The sequence below is a fragment of the Hippocampus guttulatus genome, chromosome 11 (assembly GCF_054856545.1).
Source record: "Hippocampus guttulatus isolate MCC_2025c chromosome 11, RoL_Hgut_1.0, whole genome shotgun sequence".
Taxonomy (NCBI): Eukaryota; Metazoa; Chordata; class Actinopteri; order Syngnathiformes; family Syngnathidae; genus Hippocampus; species Hippocampus guttulatus.
The window spans coordinates 18477000-18500681 of NC_141271.1; the positions used below are offsets into that span (position 1 = coordinate 18477000).

General features: G+C 44.6%; 1 protein-coding gene across 3 annotated transcripts in view; it reads left to right on the plus strand.

Moving 5' to 3' along the window:
* The window catches only part of nr4a2a (nuclear receptor subfamily 4, group A, member 2a), an 88404-nt gene that overhangs the window by 19051 nt on the left and 45671 nt on the right, over positions 1–23682 (plus strand). For all 3 annotated transcript variants that reach the window (XM_086123750.1, XM_086123753.1, XM_086123751.1), the window contains exon 4: positions 15208–15462. The gene's annotated coding sequence lies outside the window, so the exon portion shown is untranslated. The remainder of the gene's footprint in view (positions 1–15207; positions 15463–23682) is intronic.

A 23682-nucleotide genomic window follows, 5' to 3' on the forward strand; every position in this document is an offset into this window, starting at 1 on the left:
TTTGTTGATTTGAGCTTCAAGCACTGAAGTCCCCGTTGAAGTCGTTTTTTTGGAATCGAGTTACGGTTCGGTCACCTCCAAAGCGAATTGTAATTAGAAGCCAACATGCGTCGTGTTCTTAAGTTGGGAATGTTAGCAAGTAGTTTTCAAATTATTGACGACTTTTCCCTCATTTGTACTTTTTCACCCCACGTAAGGACAGATTGATGCTAATAAGCAAGCAAAAACCCCCCCAAAAAACTCAGGCAACAATACCAAACTGTAAATTACTCTTCAAACATCTTCCAACTCCACTTTTCATGCGTAATCAAAAAATATTCTCCAAGTCCACTTTACCTCCCGCCAACTTAATCAAATCTTGTGAATTAATCAATATCATGTTTGGTTGGTGTTTTTTTTTTCATCCCACTGCATTAGAAAGTAAAAACACCCCTGATTTTGAACAAACGCATGAATGCTGTATGAAGCATTTATTTACCTGCCACTGTGCTAACTTCTTCTCCAGCGCGGATCGAGAGGCGCTGGCATTGAGGCGGGACATTAATTCACGGTGTCAACCTGTCCCCATGGAATATTTATGATGCTAAATAGATTTAATTAGACCATGCAGCTCTGATGGAAGAGAAAAAGCACTGTCAATTGGGGAGAGAGAGAGAGAGAGGGAGAACAAAAAGATGTTAGGCTGTAAACGCGTCTTTATTTTCAATGACAGGATATCTGAACAGTTTCAAAGCGAAATGTTCATTCCGTCACCTTGAGAGGTTTGGACGGATGCTTACGACGAGGCGGAGAATGATCACAGGCAACACCTTGGCCTCCACGTAGGATTTCTTTATTTTTTTATCTCCTTACATTGAGATGCACGGAGCACAAAATACATTATTACCTGAAATGGTGCGGGGGGTAGGGGGGGCATTTTGCGTGGGATTTAACAAATAGACGCTGATGACCATAATCACCCGTTCATTTTGCCTTCACAGAGAAAATGGTTGCTTACAGTACCTGGGCGCTTTAATGAATTTGACTTTTATCACCCACACTCCTTGATTTGATATCATCACTATTAATTCAGCCTCCTCACAGCCAGAGGTGAGCAAAAAAAATTAATAAATAAATAAATTCCCTCCACAAGCCCTTTCATCTTAGCTAAGCAAAAATAAAAATGAAACTATTCGTCTTTATGCACTGCCCTGCTACAGATTTCACGCAGAAGGACAGCCAATGATGCATCCGATGACAGCCCAGAGTAAAGTGAGACATCATGTCTGCCTGTGATAAATAAAAAAAAAAAAAAACACGGGCACAGTAAATAAGAGCCGCTTCTCGTCTTGACATCTGTCATCCAGTTGGAAATGGATGGGGAAATGACCAGCACTCTATCGGCCCGGCTCCGGCTGTTTCGCTGAATGATGCAAAATAGGCGATAATATCAGTGCCATGCTGAATGGCATTACTCCAAATCTAATGTCATTAAAAGGCTGGGTATTAGCCGCGCTGTCTGGCGATGGCGGCGTGGGGGGGCTCCTCGCCGCTTGACTGACACGCAGATTAAGTGCAGTGACAGGGAGCACAATAAAGTCATCAGAGAATGTGACATGTCAGTCAGCGAGGGCGTTGACGGGATGAATTGTCACTCTCGCTGTCACAGCCCATCCTCTGCCTTATCCGTGATGTCCCGTACGCCACCGTGGGAAAATGGGCGGCGGTGGCGGCGGCGCTCGGGCAATATTTATTCAGGTAGAGGACATCCACTCGAGCCTCCCTCTCACGACATGTTTGTAAATCTACTGACAAGAAGAAGAAGAAGAAGAAGAAGGGCCGATGATAGCTGCTCAGCGTGAGTGGGTCACGACAAATGAGGCCATTGTTACTTGGGGGGGCACGGCCGAGCCTCCAAAATGGAACGTCCCAAAATTCAACTAACGTTTTCTGGGAAAAATGGCCTTCGGGCCTCAAACTAAATGTGGAGGTCAAGCCACGTTTACATCAGCGGTTCACCAGCTTTCGACACCAAGTACCACCCTGGCGGGGGGGAAATAATAAAATAAATACTGCCACCATCGTCATAACCAACATTACAATAACGCTTTACGCTTTCTTCGAAAACTAAGGTTTTATTCCCAAAAAGTATTAAATAAGATTTCAACAACAAATGGTGAAAGATCAAAATTCAAATTAAATACAACTAAACTGAATGTGGAAAAAAAGGGTGTCATATTTCAAAAGTTACTATACATATACAGTACATATATACTGTACTGTACTGGATTGAAACCAAATAAACAGGCTGGATACGTAGTGACATGCTTCATTCCAATATGTGTGATTGTATGAGTTAAGTTTTGAATGTGTAATTTGTCTTTGTTTATCGTGTCATTTAGAGATTCTTCAGCTCTCTCTCGTACCACTGGTGGTATTTGTACCACACTGAAAGTCCACCGCATTACCTCGTAGGAACTGGCCTGACCTCTAAGTACAATATGAGTGAGACTAATGAATTCATCACTTCCAGACAGATTAATTTGACCAAGGCAATTCACATTCTGTTGTACACCACAAAAATTGTTTTTTTTAATATAAAACTATTGCTTTACAAAAACCCTTCCAAAACTCCCCCGAGTTTTTGTTTGTTTGTTTGTTTGTTTTGCAGCGTTGATTTTTGTGTTTCAGTGGTTAACTTCTCTTTACACTTGACAGTTAATCACGTTATCCGTCAAGCCATGAAATGTTGGACGACGGTGACAGTTTGAGCCTGTGGTGAAAGAATTCACATGAGAGGTCCGATGGGGAAATGTGGTTTGAAATTTCGAGCAACTTTGGAAGTCGACCAACATCACGCATAAATGATCGAGTTTGACTTTGGAGGTTTTGTTGCAACACCGGTACTCATTAATCTCGGTTAAAAGGGTTTGCTGTACCCGTCCGTGTGCTCCAAATTACACATTTTATAATATATATTTTTTAAACAGTTTCAGAGCTCTGAGGTACTCACTGTTTACACTTTCAAGACTCCGAAGTTGTATATTCAAATTATGTACTAATGACTGCACTCTTGGCCGTCTAGAAACCAACATATGTATTCATTTATGTAATCAGACCATATTTACGCATGCACTAAAAGAGCATGAAGGTGAGGAAACGTACTTCTGAATCTGCACTTTGGCCAAAAGATGGCAATGTTGCAGTACTGAATTTCCAATCCGTTTTCTGCTGGTTGCACACGCGAGCTCACACTCACACGACCCTTGAGCAGCTTTCTTCTTTCCACATCCCCTCAAATGAGTGCTTCCTCATCTGGCTACTGAAGATTTACCCACCTTCTAAGTGTTATTATTATTTTTAATTAGATTTTTTTTTCAAACCAACATGGCATGTTAAAACCTGAATGAGTTGTTTTTATGAAACTTGACCAGTTCAAGCGTTGCTTTCATTTCCCTTCCGAATGTCGTCAGTTGCCCATTTTCCATTATTTAGTCTTTTTTTTGCCACAAGACACCGACCAGTTTTTGTGATAATGTGAATATCGTTAACAACTCCAGACGCTCGCCCTTGTGAACCAGACCCCGTAACATGTTTATACATTCCATAATTGGATTTAGCAAGCTAATTATTCGAACTTTTAAAGATAGTCCAAAAGTTTTTTTTAAATTGTACTGATTAAACTGCCTGCTAAATTGCGAACAAATTTATTTCCTTCACGGGTTCTACCATCGTCAAATTTCAACTCTGTTTAATTTCAACAGTTCGGTAATTGACACCAAAGTGCTAGAAAGGACATCTTGAGTGGCAATGCCGGTTTGGAAGTAGCAGGAAGAGGGAAAAGCCTTCCCGCTCATGCCTGGCCACTTTGCTGGTCTTTATTATTGGCTTATTGCCTTTAAGCTGTCACCACTCCGAGCATTGGGACTCTCAGGGGGATTGTCTTGTGGGATTCCACAGATCCGGGCTGGCTGGGACCCACTCAGCTCGGTTGCAAAATGCGAGTGTGTCATGTCGCACACAGTGTGCGCCCATCGTGCTGACTTCTTGCACACGTGACATTCAAAAGACTCACCAGAAGTGTCACTGCGACTGCTCTTTAGGCTTTTGTTGAATCCATTTCGGACGATTCCCTTATTTCCCGATTTATTTATTTACTTCAGGACTATCTTTGCTGTAAGAGGCGCACGGAGGAATATGTCGTGCATGTTTCAATGCATAAGGTCAGTACATAAAAGGAACAAAAGAGCAGTCGAGTCGGAGCCCGGTTGCTCTCGTGCCTCGGGCCACGATTTTTTTTTTTTTTAGTGGTCATTGCATTGAAGTGAATGCGCGTGTAAGGCTCAAATAGAGTGTAAAGCATCAATACCGTATTTGCACCTGTGTCATTTCGTGTCGACCGCGCAAACATTTTTGAAGGAATCACGAGACACTCCAGAAAAAGCAAGCGTGTGTAAACGAGGGAATGAGTCCCCCGCCCCCCTTACCCCCAGCTGCCTAATTCCCACCATTGCCTCCACCTCTCCTTGACTATGCCAGTCACATTTTCTAATTAGCTTTCCCTGTGGAAGAAGAAGATGGATTATATTTTAATATCTGGGGCCTAAAATTAGTTTATATTCTAGCAAGTTAGCACTTCTTAGAAGTTGATTTACTCTTGAAGCCGTAGAAGCCGCCAGCTCGCAATTAATCATTTTCCCTCGGTTGTGTTAGCAAGGGCAGGGGGGGGGGGGTGTCGGGGTGGGGGGGAGAGGGTCTGCTTGTCACCGCCTGGATCACAATAGGTAAACACCAAATTTACACTATTTAGAAATCCCCTCTCTAGAATAGTACAAGTCGTGACAGCGGCTCCCTCGATTGTTCCGTCGTAAGCGCCGTTATTAATTACAGAGCACTTTTAACAAAGCGACATTGTCTGACTAATCATTGACACGGAATGATTAAAGATGCACTTTGCCTTTTTTGAATGACTTTTCCTTTTTTTTTTTTTTTTTGCCTTCTTCTTCTGCGCTCATTCATGAGCTAGATGTCAGATTTGCGCCCCCTCCCCTTCCCGGTCACCAATTTGGCTGGCCGCGATCCGCTTTCCAGCGACCTGAAATGCCTTCACAGGCTCATCCGTCAAGGCGCAAGGGGTTGAGGAAGCGCGCCGGCACGCGAGGATTCAGTGATGAAAAATGAGAAATTCTTCAAAAGTTTTTTTTTTACTTCCTTTTATCGATGCTGACACAAATATAGGGGCCTTTGAAATAATGAATTTCCCATAGTTGTCCAATCAGCTTTTATTAACTCATTCATTACTAGCCAATTCTGGACCAAGTCTGAAAAGACGTTTAAAAACATCTTTGGGAGTGAATGCCAGCAGGAGACGGAAAGTTATGTGCTAACACTGACTGCTAACTGTTCAGCTGTTCTAGTAGTCTTTCCCTGACTTATTATTAATTATTATTATTATTTTTATTTTTTTAGTAGAGAACAAAAGATGAGTTACAATCTCCGCCACGGGGCTTTTGCATGTCGGGCAACTGGGCATGATCGGACCTTGAGTACAAAAAGTATTCTCGACTCTATTCTTACTCCTTCGGCGAGGTCATGATGTTATCATCCGCCTCATGCAACTGCCCCCCCCACCCCCCCAACCACAGACGCATTGCACTGGTCTCACCATAGTGTGATCACACAATATGGCAGAGAAAGGAGCATGGACTTCTTTCTTCTATTCCCCCCGAAAACCAAAGATGAAATGGTTCTAATTCACGTTTTAGGGTTCAGGTTAGGGCTAGCGCGAAGGCGTCTATTTTTCAAACGCCGTCCTTTAGGCGATATGAATCTGTGGAAAAAGTTACAATGCCGCAGAGGAAAAAGCAATCTCACTTTGAGCGAAATGCGCTTGACACCGGATGACGTATTTGAATGCCGCTCCTCGTCGAGCGTCGCCCCCCCCCCCCACCCCACCCCCTGCCTCCGCCGCCCGGCGCGAGGTGCCGGGCCTCCTAAGCCCAGATGCGACGGGCTTTGGAGTGCGCCGTTCCTCCGACTCGAGGTAGAGCGTCGCCGGGAGGCTCATCGGGCTCCTTCGCTTCCCAGGGAGATGAGCAGCGTAGGCCAATTTCATATGCGGGGGCTCGGCCCCTGGGTCTGAGTGGAGGTGGGCTGGGTCCGCCCGGTATCCTGGCTTCATTAATCAAGCCGCCAAGGCTTACCGGCAAACCCCCTCTCCGCCCTCTCGTCGACAACCCCTCGGATTACACAGAGCCGGCGAAATGTCAGCCCAAATCTGAGTCTTGATGCAGATAATCATTTCAATAATATTTCTCCATTTGTGCACCCCCCCTCATCCACCATCCCCCCCGATACCCGGGGAATAAAGCTTCTCCGCTGTCAGGTAGCAGAAGACTACAGTTGGTGGGACTACTTGACTCGGTGCCAGATGGCTTAGCCATGCTTGCAGCATATGTTCAACAAGCAGTCCTTTGCCAAGCGCGCATTAGGTTTTTATTAATTTCAGGCAGGCGGGAATGCGGACGTATATATTTACCTGATCTCCCCCCCCCCCGCCCCCCCACCTCATCCCCCCCATGCGCTCTACAGAATAATTTGCATCATGAAAAGTGAGCATTTAAACATCATCCAACCTTTTTTATTTTTATTTTTTGCAATGAGTTGGTGGCAAAGGCGATTCCGGCAATGGATGCCGAGACGCAAATGACCATTTAGCCTGATGAATATGCTGGGGTGCGAGACAAAAAGAAACAGTGCTGCATGGGAGGGCAAATTTATTCATTACCACTAAGTTGAACTTCCCATTAACAGCCCGGCGCTCTGCAATCCAGGGAGTTCTCTCTTCTCAGTGACTTATGGTAGTGCGAGGGGGGGAGGTGGGGGGGGGGGGGGGCGCAGTGGTGGCGGCGGCGGCGTGCTGAAAATGTCAATAGAAATAGTAAGTGTGAGAGGCAAGGCTTGCCTAATTAGTGCCCATTTAGATTTTATGACGGCTCTGAGATCTGCTCTTCCTGACAGAGAGCACTACGGTTGCATATTGTCCTAGCCTGGGGGAACCATCGGAAAATCCAGATTTATTGGACCTATCATACCAGCATATTTCATTTGCCATTATGAGATGCCATCTTGCAATGATGCCGGATTATTTATTACAGATTAAATCCCGAGGATCTGGCTGGTTGAGGAACATTTCAGAGTACCATTCCTCTTATTAACTTCTTCATTATCTGCCCCTCTGTGATCTAAATGCTCCCTTCCTTCTCACCTGCACGAATAAATATGTTACTGATTGGAGCGGGCCTAACCCCCCCCCCCCCCTTTTTTTTTTGTCTCCTGACGTTAGTCCTGCGATGCAACGCGGCTTTTTTTTTTTTTTTTTTTTTTTTTGCGCTCGGTCTAGTTTAATTTCACAGCCGTACTCGAGATCATAAGTTTCATAATTGCGGATTTTTATGTGGCAGAAAATCGCATCAGAAGTTGAGAATGAGAATTTTGCTGTCTCCAGATGCTTGACAGGGTTTTATATATTTTATATACGGCCGAGTGTTTATTTACCGTGTCCCCTTAAACCCCAGGTTGTTGGCATTTATCCTGTTTACACATCAATATTAAATCTCCACAAAAGCCTTGAGAGTTGCATTTAAGTCATTGTGCGCGTTGGTATTAAAATGTGCTCCATACTGTGAGAGGAGCTCGTGTGGGAATAGCCGGGCCCTGGACTCCCATTACCCAGCATAAAAGTGTCAGCCACTTTAATTACATTCATGCCTTCCCCAGTCCGTTTTACTGCAGCCGCAATCGGATTTCATGCACAGATCTCCTTCCTTTTGTCTCGGCCATTGTGACCTCCGCCGGTGCTGAAATAAGGACTTCACTTTTTTCGCCCCCCCCAACAACTTGGGATAGTTTTTCAGACAGCGGGCGCCTTGAGATGCAAGTGACCCGACTTGCAAGTTTTTCCAAGTCGCCAGCCGTCATTTGGACATTTTTTTGTTGTTTCTTAGACTGGAAAGCAAAAATGAACCAAACTCGCTTCACACGACAAGCAGCAGTTTGACGCTAACAAAAAAATAGCATTTGGATAGTCGTGTCATAACCCTTGAAGTCAATCGTCCCAAACAACTGTTCCACTGGTCCACAGCATGGTGGCGGTCAACACAGATTAAAAAAAAGACAAAAGCTTTCAATAGCCGCGCAAATACATCCCGACTGGGATTGTATGTCAGCACCATTTTTGGCCGGCTAGGAAATTTCTGTCCTACCAAAAACCAATCTCATTGGAGATGATTGCTTGAAGCAACTGAAGTTGGAACACAACAGTGGAGCAATATTTGCAGATCGATAACGCTCACAGGCATATATTCTTTATCCTCTGCAAAGAACGGCCAATATTATTGATGTACTGAGGACAGTCCCCCTGTACTGTACATCAGTCTTTATTGTACTGCCCCCAAGTGGCCACTGGGCTTACACCAGAAGAAGCAGTCCAATGTCCATTGAATTGAAGCAACAACCAAAAAAGTGGCAAAACAGTTGCGTTTCTGGACATTTATTAAATTATGTCATGGCTATATGCTTTTATAAAGTTTGCTATTTTAGAGTGCCGTTAAGACTGTTGTTTGGATATTTCTCAAACTGGCCATGGATAGTCTGGTGGTCCATTTTTTTCAGTGGGACTCAGTCACTTGGTTTTTTTTTTCGGAATTCGTCTGAACTGTGCAATACATTGAATATGCAGGGCGGCATCAGAAGAAAAATAGAACTCGGGAAAAGGGAGGGGCGGCGGGTGAGGTTCCACCGGTCAGACTGTTAGTGAGCGCCGAAGAGGCAGTGTCACTTACTGTTTCACGGGGAAGCTTCCTGACCTTCTAGGAGGCAAACCAAGATCCCCCTCTTGTTTATACTCCGCCATGGATCAGTGCGTGGAATATGTCTACATCCTCTCAGCCAATTTCACACAAAGGAGGCGCAGTGTGGGCGGCGGACACAAGTCGTTTCCCCCGGACGGCGAGGCCCATCCCTCACTCGTGTCCTCTGTCTGCAGAGCCAGACAGACAGAGACAGTCTAATGCTCCACTGGGCCACACAACTACTACACGCCTTTCCTGTGGACCCGCGTGCTGAGAGCGCACTCTGACTTAGCCCGGATCAAAGATTGATCAGTTTATCAAGACCTCGCCTCCTGTTTTATTCCTTTATTTTATCGCGACAATTTTTTTTTTTTTTTTGCTTGTTTGCATTTCAGTAGCTTGTGTTTAAATAATCAATCTGTGTTCTCATGAGAATTTAGTAAGCATCTGTGCAAAAGGTGAAGCTAAAACCCGAGTCGTACAATCCCATAGAGGGGGTACCTTGACTTTCAAGCACTCCGACTTGAGAGTATCTCAAGTTGCGAGCAGTATCGCTCACCATTTGCTATATTAGCTCCTACGAAAGTAACGACACAGTGCCGCCTATGATAAATGAAATTCTCGTTAGCATGCATTTGTTTTCCGCGCGTGATGAGATTGAATCATTTGGCCATCAAGATACACCTTGTATTGCTTCCCTTGGTCCTTGCCGCTGTTCGGAGGTCCCGCTGCGGCTGGTGTGAATCTATTAAAGCTAGCGGCGATCTGGCTAGCCAAAGCTAGCAAAATGAGGCTAACGCCCGATTCATGTCCTTTTATCCTAGTTCAGCGTGCGCCGGTTTCTTGCGTCTTGGCAACGTCCTGTTCCACACGGGTTGTTTCTGTGATAAAAGTCTTCGGTCCACGACCAAACATGCACTTGCGGGCCACTTTTGGCGACTTGGGCATGGTACACAGACATTAGCGTTTTTCGTTGCTTTTAAAGATTTTTGTATCTGGAACGTGCCGATAGTTCCCGGCTATTTCCAAATCGGACCGAAGGTGCGAGCGTTGTATAAGATAAGATAAGAAAACCTTTATTAGTCTCGCAATGGAGAAATGATTGCGGCCTTAACACACCTCAGACCAAAAGATGATCAAATAGGACGATTTTAAGACATAAGGTTGTCGAGTGTTTGATGTCCTTGGTCGGAAGGGGCAAAAACAGCCCGATTGTCTGTACCCGCCGGGCCTCCGAGAAATCGATTCGATGTCGCATTTCTGTGCCTTAAAATTCAGTTGTGAAACTGTTATGGTGGGGTTTTAAATTTTTTTTTTGATGTGACTATCGTTGATAACTTCTTCAAGTGGGGTAAAAAGTAAACCCCAATTTTCATAAGAATGGGCTCAAACGCATTATGCATCTTTCACTGCTCACCAGTGGAACTCCAAAGGGATCTCATTGAGCTCAAAATCCATATCCTGGAATAACACCGAACGAGTCTTTTGGTGTCGATTTATCGGCCAAATAAGTGGACGTAAAGCACTCCGGTGACTCATCAGCGGAGCCGTTAATTACGGCTAATGATTTGAATTTGGTGCGCGGGTTTGCTATAAAACGATATTTATGGCGCACATTAAGGTCACGTATTTTTTTTCAAAAGTAAAGTCATCCGAGTGAAAAACAAAAACTGTTAAAAAACGGCAAACAATGGTGGAACGGGCTAATTGGAAAATGAGATATTTATACGGCGGTCCGGTCTCCTTTTGCATTAACAATCAAAAAGGCAATCAAAGCTCACCGAGTGTTCCCACTTCAGCGGCACATTGCTCTTGGATCAAGCGTCTTCACTTCATGCCCAATTGATCTAATTACATAAAGAGAATTATCGCTCTCTGTCTCTCTGATATAGTGCTCGCCGCCGCATCCGACTGTTCACTTAATTAAGTCCTCATTCTCGCCGCGGTGAGGCCATCCAATATTCTGTCTGCCGTTCCACAACCCTCTTTGGCGCTTTGTCTGTCTTTTTTTATTTATTTTTTTTTCTTATTCTTCTTCTTATTTTTATCTCGCGAGGTGCGCGCAACTCCAACCACTGTCTTCTAGTCCTCGGTGTCGCTCGCCTTGTAATCAGCGACCCCCTGTTACTCAATTATGGGATGTGAATTTGGGCTCTTGGGTGACCTTCTCGCAGTGATCCTTCTGCTGAACCTTCAATCAAGGGTACTGCCTTCCACACTTCTGCTTTGTGTCTTTGCTTTATTTATTTATTTTTTTTTCATTTGTCGGATCTTTATGAAGAGGGAAATGAAAGGAAAGCGGGTCACTCGTGTTGTGTTCTCACCTCTAGCCACTTCAGAGGCTCTGAACAGGGGTGCGGTGTTTACTTTGATTCGACGTCGGGGACACCGTTCGGTTCAGGGGTCGGAGGGCAGGACGCATCGCTCTGTTGTGGGCGGGTAATCATATCTAGCTTTGTGCTCCTTGTACCCCGACACTGAGGGTGGCAGCTTAAAGGCTGACTGGAGCCTTGTTCCAACTTCGGATCCTACTTTTGATATCCCGGTGGTGTATGATCCTGAAGGAGCGGCGTAGAACTCATCTTTGAAGCTGACTTGATTCGTTGCATGGTTTTACGATGACACTTCCAGGTTGGCGAAAGGTGCCGCAAAGATGACGTCTATTTACCGATGATCTGTCGGAGACTAGCCTCATATCTCTGCATACATTACCACGAGCTGGGGTTTAAAGAGCGATTGCTTGGGACAAAGAAGTTAAAGAGCCAATTACATAATGAAATGGGCCATCAATTCTGTCCCCCCCCCCCCCCCCCCCCTCTTTAAACAGAGATGGCCCAGATACCCCTGGTTTAGCTGACCCGGTAGGAGTACAACTGTTAGCATGAAATTCTCCTTTATCAACGAGCACAAGGAAGCGCACGGTTCTGTCCGGCTTCCTATCGCTAGCCTGTAATTGGGTTATTAATTACACCTCCTTTCCGAGCTGCTTCAGCCATTGTGTATGCAGCGTTTCCGTGGCGACGCAAGCCCATTGATAAGTTTGTGTCAGTATCAAGAACAGAGCTGTATTCAAATGACCCCCACCCCCAACCCCAAACATAGCCGTGTCTTTATAATGCAAAGGCTGCAGAATGGATTCCAATGGACGTACTGTATGCTGCTTTGCAGTTCTGTGTAATTTCATGCCAATATGCTGACAATCGCAACAACAAAAAATAGCACCGTTTAAAAACGAGTGAATGACTTTTATTGTCCTACATGTAAAAATGGCGAGCGCTACGGTTCAGGTATGCTGTCATCAAACAAATGAAAGTTACACGCTGTGTATTTAAAACGACTACGTGGTGTTCCCTTCAGAAAGCCTGTTAGCTTAACGCTAACATCCATTCATCCATTTTCTAACCCCGTTATCCTCACAAGGGGCGTGGGTGTGATTGGGCCCATCCCAGCTGTGTTCAGGCAGTCGGTGGGGTCCACCCTCAACTGGTTGCCAGCCAATCGCAGGGCTCATTGCTAACACACAATGCAAAACCCCATTGGCAGGCATACCTACACTAGCATTGCTGTTGCTGCAATTGCAAACCTAACTTTGATTTGTACGCAGCCAGTAGCAACACATTCAGAGTACACAACACTCTGGAACATATTCTTTATCCTCTGCAACGAACCACAATTCTCATTGCAATTTACTGATGATCTGAGACGTCTCCGTGTTTATCCGAGTTGCACTCACCGTAAGGAGCAGCACAATCGAAGCACGTTCCATTTGCTTCAACTTGTCTTGAATTATGTCAATTCGACATGATTTTATAAAGTACGATGTAAAGGAGAGCCACAGCCACAGACGCACTTTTCAGCCGTTCATTGAACACCGGGACGATAGCCAAGCGCACAGACACAGAAGCTTGGCCACACCTCTTAACCACTGGCCCACGATTGTGTGATTTGAAAACACCGTAGTGGGTTTGTTTGTTTTTCGGCATGGAAGCCAAAGCAACTTGGAAAAAGTGTTCTCGGTAGACCTTGTTTCCTCTTTGCCCTCCTCACTTTTATGGCGTTCGTGTGTCCTTCTACACTGTGCAGAGAGTCAAAGAGTCACATAGTCCGTGGTTCTTATCGGGGCCCCAACCAGGACCCGCACCTTCTGTCACAGCCTCCAGCCCTGGGCCCGACGGCAACCTGCTGCCAGGCCTATGAGCATTGCCAGTTGTAGTTTTTAATTGGCCATCTGGGGAAAGCGGGATCTAGTGGCTGGATATTAATCAGTAAATTAACCCAGCCATAATACAGCTCCCTCCCAGCGGAGGCTCGGCAGCTGTGGGCCGAGAAGGCGAGCGTGGCATCGTGGCGGGGAGATGAACCGTGCGCTGAAGAGGCTGAAAAAGGCGAAGTCTCCCGAATGGACTGGCTGGTGATTGAACATTTCCCTCCGTGGCCTTTTTTTTTTTTTTTTGCGCCACGCTCAGCTGTGTGCGGCGCCGATGACCCCCAATTTGTCTGACAATCACATGGAGGATTATCTCCAGCATGTCAGTGCAGATGTCACAGGTTCCCCACGTTCGCAGTCAAGACTTTGCTTTTCCTCTCAAAAACTGGCAAATGTACTGAAATTGTCAATGATTGGAGGAAGAGTGCTCCAGCAAAAGTTCATGGGGAGGTGACTTCATCGGGGTCTTTCTACGCTGAGAACTGCATGCGCGTGTGTGACCGACCGCAATTGCTGGCGGTCCCCAGAGTTAGCCAATTAAAAGACTAATGAATATATAACCGACTATTAGTAGAATAAAACTACATCATCATAATGGCCTGTGTTTACAATGTCGTATAAGAACAGGAAGTGAATCTGGAAGGACCAGAACAGAAAAACTTTTTTTTTTTTAATCTCTTGTAACAGAGGCAATGCAACGATGATCATTTCTTTAATCTATGTTTTTGCGGCCGCTCTGTTCAGTCAAATCTTCGGCAGATCAAGGTAATTTATCACACTGATGAAAAACATGCAGTAAATGTGACATTGTCATGAAGTCTTGCTCATTCATTTGCAACATTGCCCAGATTGGCTCACAAGTCTCGCTTGGGATGCGCATCGTCTCTTGTACAGAGCGTTGAATGGTTCAAAAACTGCTCAGCAATGGAAGAAAATGCTGGGGATAGGCCACTTTTTTATTTTTTTTAATTTTTTTTGCCCAAATTTAGATTCTTTTTTTTTATACAATTCTGTACTACGCAAAAATGTGAGACCAGGACAGATTAATAACATTTAATTTCAATGGGCAAAATGTATGTATGAGCTTGGTCCCGGAACTAATTAAAGTCAAAGTAGCAGTGGATCAAGTTGAGGCGCTACAGGCTCAGCACAGAAAATGGAGACCCAAAAAGGAAAACGGCGTAGTTGTGGATGTCATAATACATCACAGGGAAGCAATGTCAACCACTGACCCGCTCTCCCACTTACGTATTCATGCATAGCAAACACAAAGACTCCAAACGCATGCAGCTTGTGTCGCGTGACCCGGCGGTGGGCTTTTATGGTGTGATGTCATCACGCCCCATTGTCATAAATGAACCTCCTCACTTCTCTGCTCGCCTGTCAATAAATTTCCGAGGGGGCCTCGCTCGCACGTCTCTCTCCTCTACTGTGCTTTTGACGGAGGTGGAATCATTGTCATGCAAAGAGTTGAATGTTTCCTTTTCTAATTTTAAGGGTCAACAGCATTTTAATACCATTTTAACACACGCGCGCAGTGTTTTTTTATGATGCATGTACAAGCTGCTTTTGATAGCTTAACCAGCCAAGCATGGTTAAAGAGAGGAACCGCTGCAGCTGCTTCCAGGGCCCACTTAATTTAGTCCCCTGACCCCGGTTCACCTGAGCCTGCATGGAAATCATAATGCAATTCAAGTGTGAAGAAAAATGATGTACTGTGTATTTACCCCAAATATTTATGCAGGGCCTCCTAGCGGTCACGCTCGCTCCTAATACTGGGAAAGTGATGCCTTGTAAGATCGGCTCTCTCCGCCGGGTTGCCGCCACGTTGCCGCGGGCCATTGTTTTCCTGCATTATCATTTTCATTGGATTCCATAGCAGGCGGTGTTTACAATGCCTGCCGCATGCAATGTCGACAGGCTTTACGGAGGCATTTTGGATCATGAAAGATTTCCGCTGCAAACGTTCACTTTATTGACCACGGCAGTGAATTATTTAATCGGAAACATGCATGTGCAATGTTTATTGAGCACCCTATTGGAAAATAATGCTCCACCTGCAGCAAGAAATAAATAAAAAAATAGAAAGATACTTTTGGACATAAATGTGTGCGATCTGGAAGTGATTTTTATCCCCTTCTCCTTTTTATATTCTTCTGTCCTCTCAAGGTTGCAGTTCACTGAAGCTGACAGCTGCTGCGGGGTTCAACAATGCGGCCATTGTTTAACATCGCTCCTATCCGCTGACCTGATGATGCCACGCACTACCTGAGGGATGAAAAGCTAAGTCAAGAGACACGCTTTGATCGCAGAGAAAACTCTCGCTTAACACTAGCAAATTAAATTTTTTTTTTTTTTTTAGTCCAGCGCTCTCATTCTGCACAAGTTTGGCCCGAGCTATTAGCATCCTAACGAGTATTTTGGGTGAGCGACCCTTCCAAATTGAACAAGCAAATACTGAGCGTGCGCGACACATTGATTAGACCGCCACCCAATGTAAGGTTTACGCCACAACTGCCCTCAATTAACAGCATTGGTAAGAATCAAAATCCTTTTTTGGGGGGGGAGCTTCTGTAACGCTGACTGTGAATAGAACAATATGTCGAAGGCCCTTGAGCTCGGGCTCTTCCTTCAAAAACATGATGGCGGCAGCAAAATGACACATTTTACCTGCGAATTTCAAGAAAGAAAATTTGATCGAGTGACTGAGACATAAATGCTTTTGAGACTTCAGCATTTTAGCCCAAAAAGTTGACAGCAAAGGACGGTATAGAATAAACTGGCATACTAAAGAATTGTTGTTGCGTGTGGGGGGAGGGGGGGGGGGCTGGGGGTTCATGCAAAATGTACATTGGAGGTTTATCAGCATTTGTTGAAGATTTTGGGGGGTTTGCAAAAAAACCAAAACATGCTCAATGCAAATTGCCACTGTGTAGTTTTCAGTTGTAACGTCACCAGTGACCACAAAATGACTTCTTGCACTTAAGCTTGGTTTGCTGTTCGGTAGTTTTGCGCTGTCCTTGAATGCTCAGTTTTATGCATGAGAGCCCTTCGTGCTGCCAAAAGAAATATCACGCGATGTCGTTATTTTTGCTTGTTCAAACATTTTTTGTATATCCAAATGCACATATGCCGACACGCGCGCATATTATGTCTCCAGCAGGTAAGTTGCTCATCCCTGAACTTGCGTACAAACACACGGCACCATGCAGCTCGTTCGATCCTTTCTCTCCGATGATAACTTTTATCATGGTCACGAGAAGCCCAAATCCCGTTTACACTTGGACTAATTGCGATGAAGATGAACTCCTCTTGCGCGGGGTGGTCCGTACTGTACGGCGCTGTACTGCAATGTCCTTTTGCTAGCAATCCAGGAGCCCATTAGGCTAGTGTAGCAGTATCAAGTCACGGCAAGAGAGAGAGAGAGAGAGAGAGTGCGCGTCTCATCAGAGCTGATAACAGGCTATCTGGTCAAGTCATTAGCTCTCCTCTTATTGAATTCCAGCCAAATAGAGCAAACGAAGCTAAATAAAGCTATAGACGGCGAGGAGCCTGCAGCCCATTAATGTGCTGCCACTTCAACCCTCCTCCCGCTCGCCGTCCTCCTCCCTCAGTCTCGCCCGAGACACGCGCTGCCTTCCTACCCTTTTTGCCGTCTTTCTCTTATTCGCACTTAATTCTTCCTCCAGCACACGCCTTCCTTTTTTTCCTGCGCAGTTCTTCTCTCCTCTGTCACTCTCAGGTCATCCCTTCTTCTGTCTCTCTCTCCTCCCTGTCTAGGGGTGGGTGGGTGGGGGGGCCCTAATGGCGAGCATGTACGGCAGCTCTGACACCGTCACATCTGCTGGCAGAGAGGCTCTCTGCCTCACCACACAGCCTGCTAATGAGATCCCGCCCGCACCCTCATCCCACCACCCATTTAATTAATACCATAAGAATTTTAATTCTGACTGAATCAATTTAATGTGATGTGATTTTTGTCGGCTCTATTCCCCGAGTAAGGGGGGAAAAAAACAGAGCAGGCCCTGATGCTTATTACATACATCATTTCACGGGCCCTGCATTCCCTGCTGACTTAAACAAATTCTAATTAAGACTAATTAAAGCATCATTTATGAAAACGCTTGTGATAGTTATGCAAACATTCTGGGTGGGGTATGCTCTGCATGATAATTACCCTCCCGGTTTAAATTAAGACCTGCTCCCCGGCAATTATGCAAGCCACACACCGGCGCCTGGTGCACGAGGTTGGGGCGGGGCGGGTGTGGGGAGGGGGTTAGAAGAAATGTTCTATATTGCCGCCATCATAGCAGACCTGGCTCCTGAACGATCACTCACAATGCTTTTTCTAAGCAACACAAAAGAGTGCTCTTATGCCGACAGGTGCCTCGTGGTGTTCGGCATCGCAGTTACACCGGGCGGGGTTAAAGTGATGATCAGAAAGCACGGCGGTGACTGATATCCGAGCTGAAAGAGGGGGCGCTTCGGCGCTGCTTTTTTTTTTTTTTTTGGTCACCTAAATGCTGCTCAGGCGTATGCGATATTTGGCACACGACATGTGATTGGGAGATAATCCCTTTTCTTAAGAGTTAATTTGAGAGGACTCGGCAGAGTGAAGCGGGCGCCTTGATTTGCGAGTTGAATTCAGTTCACGAGCAAGCTTGGAAGCGCATTTACTTGGATGCTGTTGAACTTTTTCGGAACTCATTTTTACAGTCGAGTCCCCAATATTGCCAGCTGTTTGCTTTAGAGCATTTCGACCGATCTTTCGAGAGCGGCAGATTATTGTTCTGCAATTAACTTATTGTTTTATTATTGTTTGGTCCCAGTGGCCCTTGTACATTCCATCCTGTAGACTTGGGCCCCCTGTCTCCTTATCTTAAGTCAACAGTCTCAAACTTGGGCCTTAAACTGGACAGTGATTTCAAACTCGATCGGCAAATTGGTGCCGTTGTTAAATCCAGCTTCTTTCACCTTAGACAGCTAGCCAAAATAAAACCTCTCCTCTCACATGAACACTTTGAGACGGTAATTCATGCCTTTGTCACATCCCGGCTCGATTACTGCAATGCCCTTTACTTTGGAGTCAGCCAGTCCTCCATTAAGCGCCTTCAGCTGGTCCAGAATGCCGCCGCTCGCCTCTTGACTGGTACTCGTAAGAGGGAGCACATAACTCCTACTCTGGCATCCCTTCACTGGCTCCCCATTCATTTTAGAGTTATTTTCAAGATCCTCTTATTTGTTTTCAAATCTCTGAATAATCTCGCGCCACCTTACCTCTCTGAGCTCATCCGCCCCTACGCACCTGCCCGGCGCCTCAGGTCTGTGGACCAGACTTTATTAGAAGTACCAAGAACTAAACTGAGGCTCAGAGGGGATCGAGCCTTTTCTGTTGCTGGTCCCTCTCTCTGGAATGACCTCCCACTGAACATTCGGCAAGCCTCCTCGCTGCCCATCTTCAAAACCCTCCTCAAAACTCACTTGTATTCTTTGGCATTCGACTCAGCATGGCTTAGATTTGTTCTTGGTTTTACTGTTTGGTGCTTTCTACCGCCTTTATTACCGATTTGTCTTACTGTTTATTGTGCATGTTAAATTGCTCCATGTACAGCACTTTGTATGCAGCGATGGCTGTTTGAAAGTGCTCTATAAATACTGTTGTTGACTTGACTTGCGATGATGTAAATGCCCAACCCACCAGAAAAAGTTTGTTTTTAGCGATTTACGTTTTGCGGTCATCCAGAGTAGAACGTAGGTTAGTTTCACCCAAAGCACCGGTTTCTGACCAAAAAGTGGCAAATATGAGCTTTTTTTTTTTTTTTTTTTGTGGGGAAGAAACAAAGACCTATCAATCAGAACAGTAAATTTGACCTTCATATTTTGTGAACACAACAAAGACAAGACTGAGAAAGGACTTTTTTTTTTTTTTTTTTTAATAGCAAAGTACAAAGTAATAATTTACAGGAATACAACTAATAAACATGCCGTGAGCAATTTGGACTCGCCGCGTGGCTACAGTTCAACGTCATTGCTTTGATTACATGGCATTCACCATTCAATTTATGAACTACGCCATTTTTTTCCTCACACTCTCCACGCACTCGCTAGCAACTCCAGCAACACATAATCTTTTTAAATTTACGCATATACCATCCATACACTTTTCGAGTGTCAGGCGCCGAACTTTCATCTTTTTCTCCAATTTAAAATCTGTGCTGATCTCCAAAGTGTCCGTGGCAGCATTATTACAAAAAAACAAAAAAAACATTATTGTATAAAACCATTATAAAAGACAATTTATAGAGATAACCTTTTTTTTTTATGAAGCGTAATGAAAAAAAAATAATTCACGGTAAATGACTAAGTTGAAATTATTTTTTGTGAATGTGTCATGATCTGATTATTGCCTATTTGAACTTGAACTGCCTTGAAATAGAAATGAATGAAAAACTCGGGCGCGGCTGATTGCATACATCTTTCGTCCGATAGAAATCATTTGTAGGGCTTTAGAAGTATAACGGCAGACACGTGCAGACCGTATATGAGGGATAATAAGTAATCATTCGTTTAGATGCTTTTAATAAACTCGCCTGTGCTCAGATGGCTCGGCGTGGAGGCTGTTGTTTGTGTGTTGACACAACACTTGTCACTTCTGTCGTGTTTGTTTGCTCTTGCTTTCCGTGTTCCATTTTGGCAACGGCGTCGCGTTATTGCGTTGTTGTTTTTTTAACTTCATGCGAGGCAGCTGGTTCAATAAGACGGAAGGGAGCAGGGAAAAAAAAAAAAGAAGCCGGTCCTATTCCCAAATCAGTTGCGGGGAAGTGGAGCGGCAGGGCGCAGACCCCACTTCCGCCCACGTCCTGTTGAACGTGCGCTGCCGCTCCCCCGTACATGCAGATGGCACAGCACTCCCAGATATCATTTGAGGTAATCTAATCCTTCCAGCGCTCCCTCTAGAAAGGAGGAGTATTAGCGGCCATATGTCAACCAGATTTGTCAGATTATTCATTACAATTAATTGCTGTTCTACTTAAGGCCTCTAAGGCTGTGAATTGCTCCAAAATCTATGGCAAACACAAAAATTATGAGTAAAAGACTTTGGCCCTGTCATTCAAATTTCAGGCTGACCTTTAGCGGAGCCTGGCTTTTCAGAGGAAGTGCAGGAGAGAGAGCCTTTCTAATTGGTGTTCCTTCACTCCGTTTTTTTTTTTTTTTTCCACCCATCTGCAGGTAGAGCGTCTGCCTGTATTGACAGGGAATACAGGAAAGACTGCAGTGCTGGCTCGGAGTTATTACGCTGCCACTGCCCACTAAAGTCCACTCTTCTGAGTTTCACCCGCAGCACAGACTCCACTAAATATACTCATTTTATTGGTTATATTCAAATTAGAAAATTGCCTTTCTCATGGTCGCGCCATAGTAGTGCCGCAGCTCACCGCACTGTGTACACTGCCAACTGAATTTGAATCTGGACAACACCCCCCCCCCCCTCCCTTTTTTTCCTTTTTTTTTTTTTTCTGAAGGCTGGCTTGCAAGGCTGCAGCCTAATAGCCACCTGAATTAATGTGCTGTCCAAGGATATGAGCCATAATACTTTGGTGATTAATGTTTCGCCGCTACTCCGCTTCCATAGTTAGGGCTAACACCCCAGAGATAAACTATTCACTGCAGACTCACATCACATTCAGGCGCTTTTTAATTTTAATTTTTTTTATTTATTTTTTAACTAAGATAAAAAGTCATGTAATTTCAGCCGCTTGTTTCTACCTGTGGAAATGGTGAATGCCGGAATGGGGTTGTGGGAGTGAGCTCGGGGGTCACGGGAGTTAAGATTGACACTTGACTGAACATCCCTCCTTGGTGGTGTTGAAAAGCAACCTTGCCGTCCCGCCAGTATTTTTGTACGTCACACCAAACACCGTTGCCGAAAGTCACGTCATTTTGGCCACCCTTTTCTACGTGCATCAGCAAAACGCTCATCATTGTTCCCATTGTGATTGGATTAAAACGCCCGATGAGATTTCGCTTTCAGAGCTGAGACGACGCCGTGGCAATGGTGAACGCCAGAACATGTCGGACAATGTCCATCTGTGCGAGACACCTCTTCGGCGACGACAGCCAACTCACAATGAGCTCGTTTGCACGGTGAAACAAACGGGGAAGGCCTCATAAAACAGAACCAGAAAAACAAAATAAAAAAGATTAAAAAAAAAAAAAAACATTGATCATCCCGTTAGGCCAAATCATGCGTCAAGTAGTCCTTGAAGCAAGAGTCCCAGCAAATTACAACATTATGATTGACCGTGATTATGACGAGAATCCACGTGGCCGCACGCCCTGGCTGATGTTATCTTTTGCTTCATTATGGAGTTGAGGCACCGGAGGAGTGACTTTAAGCCCGTCTGATTGGCCCACTTAATTGTTCTTTATGAGATAGGGCTTACCCAGCAGGGCTTAGCGACTCGGTGTTGGCTTTGAAGTGGGAGGAGAAAATCTCTCCCAGGTCATATTACCGGGGCCAGAGTTAATGAGAAGGCGGGGGCAAGAGAAGCCGTCAACATATCAATTTTCATCACCTTCGCCGCTCGGCGACAACTATTAAAATATGTATTTATATGACTCTGCGTTGATCGCCAGTGGCGCGCGTTACCAATTTCCCACTCAAGCAGTTTAATCGAATGGATTTAATCGCAATCGAATACAACGCAGCAAGCGAACAGGATGATCTATTGTTTCATCTCGGGTCTTTGTGTGTTCAACCAGGAGAAGGGAGGTGTTGAAATATTTCAGATTCTCCTCAATACTCACGGCAGCGCCGGATCGATGCTCCCGATGCCGCCCGGCCGGCCCTCGTCTCATCACTGTACTACCCCTGACTGACACGTCCTCATTATATTACAATACGGTAGCCACTAAAGGTCATTCTCCCTCGGACGTAATCGGGCGCCATCAAAACCACAAACTTCATACATCAAGCGGATAGTAAATAGGTTCGACGTTTATTTTCTGCAGCCCCACAAATGATTTCCGTTCATTCGTGAGCCGAGACCGCCGCGGTTTGAATTAAGATAATGCCACAACCTCGACACATAAAAATCATTTTCAGATGAGTAAGCACACTTCGACTTTACCCATTAACACGAGCCTTCATGTGTGCCGTAATGGGAAAATGTAAGAGTAACATAAAAACACCAGCGATAAAGTAAAGTACAATATCCGGTAGTCTCGTCGGAAGAAGAATAAATCAGCAGGGCGATAGTGGTGTACGGTAGTCAACTATGGAAATGGTACATTTTCAGTGCATGCGTTGACATTTTCTGCATCCGCGTACACATGTTACATTAAGCGCTCAAATTAAAACATCAAGCTCTCCTCAAATGAGGCTATTAAGATTTAAGATGCCTGTTAATTGCCGGTTATTGAAAGCGATTGCTGTGGTTTTCATGCTCCTCATCTTTTATCTTCCCCGCCAGAATCGGAAGTAGGCTGTCATGAAAAGAAGTGTCAAAGTGTCAAAAATAAAAATCAAATAAATAATAACTACAAATAAATAAATTAATAAAAAGCCGATACAGACCCCTCTTCTGCATATTACCATAATGAGCAAAACACACTTAGTGGGCCATGACCTGATGTCATCTGATTATACCCATGATTAATGATATCCTTTTACAAAAACATGCCACTACTGTAAGTGTCAGGAATTTAAAAAATAAATAAAAAGGAGATGGTAATATATTCATGCTTTCCTCTGATGTTTTCTTATATGCGGTATTAGACTGTTTGTGTGTGGATATGCGTGCGCATTGTTCTGTAATTGAATGTCCTCCGTAAGGCATTTGATTTTGTTGATGAAGAATAGTTTTATTGTTCGATGGAAGTGTTGGTGTACTGTCGAGAAATGTTCTTTTAAAATGAAAACAGTCCTTTCAGATTCTGACGGTACGATAACCTTGCGCAAATGTAGTATGAGCTCATGTTATTAGAGTTACATCTCATATGTTAGTTACTTTTTAAAAAAAAATAATTCGGTCACGACGGTTTTTCCATTAAACAAATATGGTTTCATCATAGCACAGCAGTACAACAGTAAAAGTACTTATTACCCAGGAAACGAGTCGCTACTCCACAGCGGAAACTAGCACTTGCTGATGTTAGCAATGTTAGTTAGCTAGTTATCCACCTCGGTAGCAAGTCTTTAATATTTATTGAACGAAATGTCGACACGCTAACTCTCGGAGCTGGATGGGAACCTTCATTTCAAGACAGTGTTATATTAACACTTTACCATTACCTTCACCGCCTACAATTTGAATTATTTACGATGCTAATCACCACTGCTATTGTAAAATACAAATCTTTACCTCTCTGTCTGACACACATCTACATTCATGAAGCCACCGTAACGTTCTTTAGTTTTACCCCCCCCCCCCCCCGATGGGTCTTCTCAACTAATCCAATTGTTAATTTGGGCACTTTTAATGTTTGATGTTTATTGATTTGAAACTTTCAAGTCAATTCAAGAACAGTGGAAAGCCCTCATATAGCCTCGGCCAAAATAAATAATTTCTTACAAAGTGGTGCGTGGCCTCTTTAAGGGATGAGTGAAAGAGAAAGTGAGGGTGTGGTCACACCCAGAAAGTG